Raw genomic sequence first — 7,401 nt, forward strand, 5'->3', positions numbered from 1 at the left:
GACCCAGGAATTGTCTAGCAAATTGTGGTACATGTATACCATGGAATATTACTCAGCCTTAAAGAAAGATGGAGACTTTACCTCTTTCATGTTTACATGGATGGAGCTGGAACATATTCTTCTTAGTAAAGTATCTCAGGAATGTAAGAAAAAGCATCCAATGTACTCAGCCCTACTATGAAGCTAAATTATAGCTTTCACATGAAAGTTATAACCCAACTACAGCACAAGACTATAAGGGGAGGGCCAAGGAAGGGGAAGGGAGTGGGGAGGTTAGGGTGGAGGAAGGGTAATGGGTGGGGCCACACCTATGGTGCACCTTAGAATGGGTACAGGCGAAACTTACTAAAGGCAGAATACAAATGTCTACATACAATAATTAAGAAAATGCCATGAAGGCTACGTTGAACAGTTTGATGAGAATATTTCAGATTGTATATGAACCAGCACATTGTACCCCTTGATTGCACTAATCATAATGTATAATGTACATAAGCATAATGTACACAGCTATGATTTAACAATAAAAAATTCTATAATAAAACTTATAAAAATAAATAATAAATAAATAGCCAGGCATGTGGCAGGCACCTGTAGTCCCAGATACTCGGGAGGCTGAGGCAAGAGAATCACCTAAGTCCAAGAGTTGGATGTTGTTGTGAGCTGTGACGCCATGGCACTCTACCAAGGGTGACATAGTGAGACTCTGTCAAAAAATATATATATATATATATTGTCTGCTAATTATCCTCCTTCTATTCTGTTAGCAGTTCTGGCTTTATTCATGTAAAAATTATTTACTACTCCTTGTTTTTTTTTTTGAGACAGAGTCTCACTTTGTCAGCCTCAGTAGAGTGCAGTGGCATCACCGCTCACAGTAACCTCCAGCTCTCGGGCTTGGCAATTCTCTTGCCTCAGTCTCCCAAGTAGCTAGGACTATAGGCCCCTGCCACAGCACCCAGCAATTTTTTTTTTTTTTTTTGGTTGTTGCAGTTTGACTGGGGCCAGGTTTGAACCTGCCACCCTCGGTATGTAGGGCCAGCGCCCTACTCACTGAGCCACAGATGCTGCCCTATTTACTACTCCTTTTACTTATTTATTTTGAGACAGAGTCTCACTATGTCACCCTGGGTAGAGTGATCTGACTTCACAGGTCACAGCAACCTCAAACTCTTAGGCGTAAGCGATTCTCTCGCCTCAGCCTCCCAAGTAGCTGGGACTACAGGCGCCTGCCACAGCGCCCAGCTATTTTTTGGTTGCAGTTGTTTAGCTGGCCCGGGCTGGGTTCAAACCCACAACTCTTAGTGTATGTGGCTGGCACCATAACCACTGTGCTATGGGCGCTGAGCCTTTACTACTCTTTTTAAATGTGTATCATGAGTGAGGGAAGACAAATGCATATGCTCACCTAGCCATCTTGAACGAGAGCTTCATTCTACCTTTTCTAAATTATTTTCTACTGTTTCTAAAGGTGCATATTTCAGGGCACCGACCACATACACTGAGGCTGGCAGGTTTGAACCCAGCCTGGGGCAGCTAAAACAATGACAATTCCAAGAACAACAACAAAAATTGCAGGCCATTGTGGCGGGCGCCTGTAGTCCCAGCTACTTAGGAGGCTGAGGCAAGAGAATCCTTTGAGCCCAACAGTCTGAGGTTGCTGTGAGCTATGACACCATGGCACTCTACCCAGGGTGACAGCTTGAGAATCTGTCTCAAAAAATAAATAAATAAATAAAAAGTGCATATTTCATTAGTTAGCAGGACTACAGGCACCCACCACAATGCCTGGCTAGTTTTTTCTATTTTTAGTAGAGACAGAGTTTAGCTCTTGCTCAGGCTGGTCTTGAACGCCTAAGCTAAGACAATCCACCCCACTCGTCCTCCCAGAATGCTAGGATTATAGGGATGAGCCACCCTGAAGGACCTGAATATTTGTAATTGATTGACCTCTCTACTGTTTGCAGAAAAGGAGGTGGATAACTGCTTTTCTGCATTTACGGAAACAGTGAGAAGACTGTCTTTGAATTGGAAGTTGAATTAGGGCAGCTTCATTTCAGGCAGGGAAAAAAATGCCAATTCTCCTATACTGAGAAAAAAAATGTAAGTTATATACCATATTTTTTGCTGAAAACAATGACAATTGATAGATCTACTAGAATTGTAACAACTGTACCATTTTAGCAATTGTACTCTGTGGGGCCAGAGAGTTTGGGGAAAAGCAAAGTTGCAAAATGTGACTGAAAACAGATTTTATAGTATAATGTTTCCCTGTGAGTGAGTTCTCCTAAAATGCTAACAGTGTCATTTTCAATTAAGAAGGAAAAAAGTTTAGAGGTAGAAAACAAGCAGAGAATTAGAAACAATATGCTTCTGGTAGCCACTAGTGGTGATAGTTACCAAGTATATTTGCTTCAGTTAGGGATAGGCAATGTGATTTGCTTGGGCCAAAGAAATGAGAGTGAGAATGATGTCACTTCCAGGTGGAAGTTTTAAAGGCCAGTGTGGGATTTGCCATGTCTCTGTTTTCTGCCTCAGAGATCACAGAAGCACGTGATTGTCCACAATTCTGAATTCCTGAAAGTCAATCATCAATAAATTTCCTGCAGACCTCTATGAATGAATTATAAAAGTTTCTTTTTTAAGCCATTGAGATTTGGGGACTTTTATGTTAGTATAATCTACTCCAGGTGTCAATAAACTACAACCTACGGCTAGTTGCCGGTTTTTGTAAAGTGTTTTTGAAACACAGGCATGCACATTTGTTTATGTATTTTTTTCTTTCTTTCTTTCTTTTTTTTTTTTTGAGACAGAATCTCACTTTGTTGCCTTCTATGGATAGAGTGCCCTGGTGTCGCTGTGCACAGCAACCTCCTGAGCAGCTGTGACTACAGACGCCCACCACAACATCTGGCTTTTTTTAGAGATGAAGTCTCGCTCTGGCTCAGGCTGGTCTTCAATCTGTGAGCTCAGGCAGTCCACCCACCTCGGCCTCCCAGAATGCTAGGATTATAGGCCATGAGCTACCGTGCAAGGGTTGGCTTTTCTTAAAGTAAAAAACTAGGGTGGCGCCTGTGGCTCAGTCGGTAAAGTGCCAGCCCCATATACCAAGGGTGGCGGGTTCAAACCCGGCCCCGGCTGAACTACAACCAAAAAATAGCTGGGCATTGTGGCGGGCGCCTGTAGTCCCAGCTACTCGGGAGGCTGAGGCAAGAGAATCGCTTAAGCCCAGGAGTTGGAGGTTGCTGTGAGCTGTGTGATGCCATGGCACTCTACCGAGGGCCATAAAGTGAGACTCTGTCTCTACAAAAAAAAAAAAAAGTAAAAAACTAACCCAGGAGCACTTCTGAGCTGTTCTAGATTGTTTTTCTTCTACAAGGAAGAAGGCTGGCATGCCATCTTCATAAGGTGTTATGTTACTCTATTAAAATGGTATAATGGTATGAATTTTTTTTTATGTTTTTAGTGAAGGTGCCATCATCATTACTCCAGTTAGGCTGTTTAAAGCAGCCTCTTAAGTTGTTTCTAACTTAATGAAATATATTCCCACAGTCAGCAAGGCTAAATCTTAAGTGAGTACCCTTTGACATTTATCTGAGTTTCATTGAGAAGTGTTATGGTAGTAACTTTTAAAAATTTTATTTCCTTTGATTACTCTCCCTATTTTACAGCCCTTCCAAGTTGCAGAGAAAATTGATCTAGAAGTGTTTTCTTCCTCCAGGGCACATTGCTGCTATTTCTTGGCTTATCTCACTAAGACCTGGCACAGTCCCATAGCACACAGTGTCACAGGATTTATTCAGCTGTGACCAGGACCAGGTGTCTCCAAATCTGTTTCACAGTATCTGAAACTAAAAATTTCATTTTTAACTCAACATCCATTCCATCTTCTTTTTTCATGATTATTACAGTGGTATAAAAATTCTTCGTGTTATCTTAAGATATAACAACAAAAGCACAAGAAATTAAAAAAAGGATAAGTTGGACTTCATTAAAATTAAAAAACATGGGTTGGCGTCCGTGGCTCAAGCAGCTAAGGTGCCGCCACATACACCTGAGCTGGCGGGTTCGAATCCAGCCCTGGCCCACCAAATAATAATGACGGCTGCAATCAAAACATAGTCGCGCCTTGTGGTGGGGGCCTGTAGTCCCAGCTACTTGGGGCGGGGACAGAGGCAGGAGAATAGCTTGAGCCCAGGAGTTGGAGGTTGCTGTGAGTTGTGATGCCATAAGCACTCTACCCAGGGTGACAGCTTGAGGCTCCGTCTCAAAAAAAAAAAGAAAAGTGCTAAAGGACACCACCGATGAAGTGAAAAAACAACCCACAGAACGGGAGGAAAATATTTGCAAATCATGTGTCTGACAAGAGACTTGTATCTAGAGTAAAGAACTACTATGCCTTAATAATAATTTTATTTATTTTTTTTTTTTTGTAGAGACAGAGTTTCACTTTATCACCCTAGGTAGAGTGCTGTGGCGTCACAGCTCACAGCAACCTCCAACTCCTGGGCTTAGGTGATTCTTCTGCCTCAGCCTCCCGAGTAGCTGGGACTACAGACACCCGCCACAACACCTGGCTATTTTTTAGCCCTGCAGTTCGGCCGGGGCCAGGTGTGAACCCTCCACCCTTGGTATATGGGGCGGGTGCCCTACTCACTGAGCCATAGGCGCCGCCCCCTTAATAATAATTTTTTAAAAAACCAATTTAAAAATGGCCCAAAGCTCTGATAGACATTGCTCTAAAGAAGACGAAAAATGGCAGCACCTGTGGCTCAAAGGGGTAGGGTGCCAGCCCCATATGCCAGAGGTAGCTGGTTCAAACCCAGCTCCGCCAAAAACTGCAAAAAAAAAAAAAGACAGAAAATGGCCAGCCAATAAGCACATGAAAAGATGCTGAACATCAATTTGGGGGAAGGGCAAATCAAAACCACCATGATACCACTTCATACCCACTAGGATGGCTATACTCAAAAACACATAACAAGAACATGAACAAATTGGAACTCTCATACACTGCCAACGGGAATGTAAAATGGTGCTAATGACTTGGAAAAGTCTGGCAATTCCTTTAGATGGTTAAAGAAGAGTTAACTTATGACCCAGTAATTTCACTTCTAGGTATACACCCAAGAGAATTAAAAACATATGTCTACACAAAAATTTTTAAATGTATGTTCATAGCAGCATTATTTATCATACAAAAAGACATAAAACCTAAATGTCTATCAGCAGATGAATAGTCTACCCAAATAATTGAATGAGACAAAAATCTCAATCAGTGGAGGTTTATTTATTTATTTTTGAGACAGAGCCTCAAGCTGTTGCCCTGGGTAGAGTGCTGGGGCATCACAGCTCACAGCAATTTCTAACCCCTGGGCTCAAGCGATTCTCTTGAGTCAGCCCCATAAGTAGATGGGACCACAGGTACCTGCCATAACACCTGGCTATTTTTCCAGTTGCAGTTGTCATTGTTGTCTGGCAGGCCCAGGACGGATTCAAACCCACCAGCTCTGGTGTATGTGGCGGGTGCCCTAGCTGCTGGAGCCACAGACGCCAGCCCCGTAAGCCAGAGGTGGCGGGTTCAAGCCCAGCCCTGGCCAAAAATTGCAAAAAAAAAAAAAAAATTATTAAGCCAAAGTTGACACACTTGGGAAAAACAGAAACTGTAAGCAAAACTGAAGCTATTTTTCAGAGGGGAATTTGAAAGTTTCAGTATTTGAAGGCATAAAGATAAAAAGCTGGTAGATACTGAGACAAAACTGTTACACTCTTGTGTGGCCCAGGAAAATCTATATTTTATGTAAAATAGGGTGAATGAGGAGAACCAAGGGAGTGAAGGAAGTGTCAGTTATGGAGAAGTCCCTGGGTTAGAAGACTGATTCCCCCCTCTCTTCTGCACCTGTAAAGATATACTTGCAATTCATTATTAGTGTGAAATCAAACTTACTTTAGTTTTAGCAGATACAAGTAATCTACAGACCTGAAGTTATAATTTGCATGACCTTGCTTATGGGAAGCCAGCAGGGAATTTCCTTAATGCTCTGTAGGGCTAGCTCTTCAGTTTCCTGAGGCCTTTACCTTTTCTTGCATAAGGATTTGGGGAGGAGGTCCTATAATCTTTTTACAGGATAAACAAGATATGGAATATCCATACAATGGAATATTATTCTACAATAAACATAAATTACTGCCAGGCTCGGTGGCTCATGCCTGTAATCCTAGCATTCTGGGAGGCCAAGGTGGGTGGATTGCCTGAGCTCACAGGCTCGAGACAAGACCAGCCTGAGCAAGAGCAAGACCTTGTCTCTAAAACAGCCAGGAGTTGTGGCAGGTGCCTGTAGTCCCAGTTAATTGGGAGGCTGAGGTAAGAGGATTGCTTGAGCCCAAGAGTTTGAGGTTGCTGTGAGATGTGACGCCACAACACTTTACCAAAAGTAACAAAGTGAGACTCTGTCACAAAAAAAAAAAAAGAAAAATTACTACAGGTATGAGCTTTGAAAACATTATGTTAAGTAGAAAAGTCAGTCGCAAAAGATACACTATCTTCATGTGAAATTCCAGTAATCCCGGCACTCTGGGAGGCTGAGGCAGGAGGTTCCCTTGAGCTCAGGAGTTTCAGACCAGCCTGAGCAAGAGCAAGACTTCATCTCTAAAAAATAAATAGCCAGATACATGTGGCAGGTGCCTATAGTCCCAGCTACGTGGGAGGCTGAGGCAAGATGATCACTTGAGCCCAAGAGTTTGAGGTTGCTGTGAGCTATGACATTATGGCACTCTATGTGGGCAACAAAGTGAGACTCTGTTTCAAAAAAACAAACAACCCCTCCCCCCCAACAAAAATGGCCTGTGGTTCATGCCTGTAATTCTAGCACTCTGGGAGGCTGAGGTGGATGGACTGCCTTGAGTACACAGGTTCGAGACCAGCCTGAGCCAGAGTGAGACTTCATCTCTAAAAAATAGCCACGCGTTGTGGTGGGTGCCTGTAGTTCCAGCTACTCAGGAGACTGAGGCAAGAGAATCGCTTAAGCCCAGGAGTTTAAGGTTGCTGTGAGCTATGATGCGACAGCACTCTAACAAGGGCAACAAAGCGACAAAGTGAGACTTTGTCTCAAAATAAAAATAAACACCCCCCCCAAACAAACAAACAAAAAAACAACTCCAGAAAAAGGCTACAGAGACAACATAAATAAGTGGTTGCTTCAGAGCAGGAGAGAGTAAGAAGGGGAGTGACTGCTAATGGGTACAGAGCTTTTTTTCTAGGAATGATGACAATGTGATGGTTGCATAGCTGAATATATTAAAACCCACAGGATTATACACTTCAAATAGGTAAACAGCATAGTATGTGAATTATATTTCAATCAATCTGTCATGTACTAATCAGAACCAAGTCAAGAACAC

Source organism: Nycticebus coucang, chromosome 9 (assembly GCF_027406575.1).
Source record: "Nycticebus coucang isolate mNycCou1 chromosome 9, mNycCou1.pri, whole genome shotgun sequence".
In the NCBI taxonomy this organism is placed as follows: domain Eukaryota; kingdom Metazoa; phylum Chordata; class Mammalia; order Primates; family Lorisidae; genus Nycticebus; species Nycticebus coucang.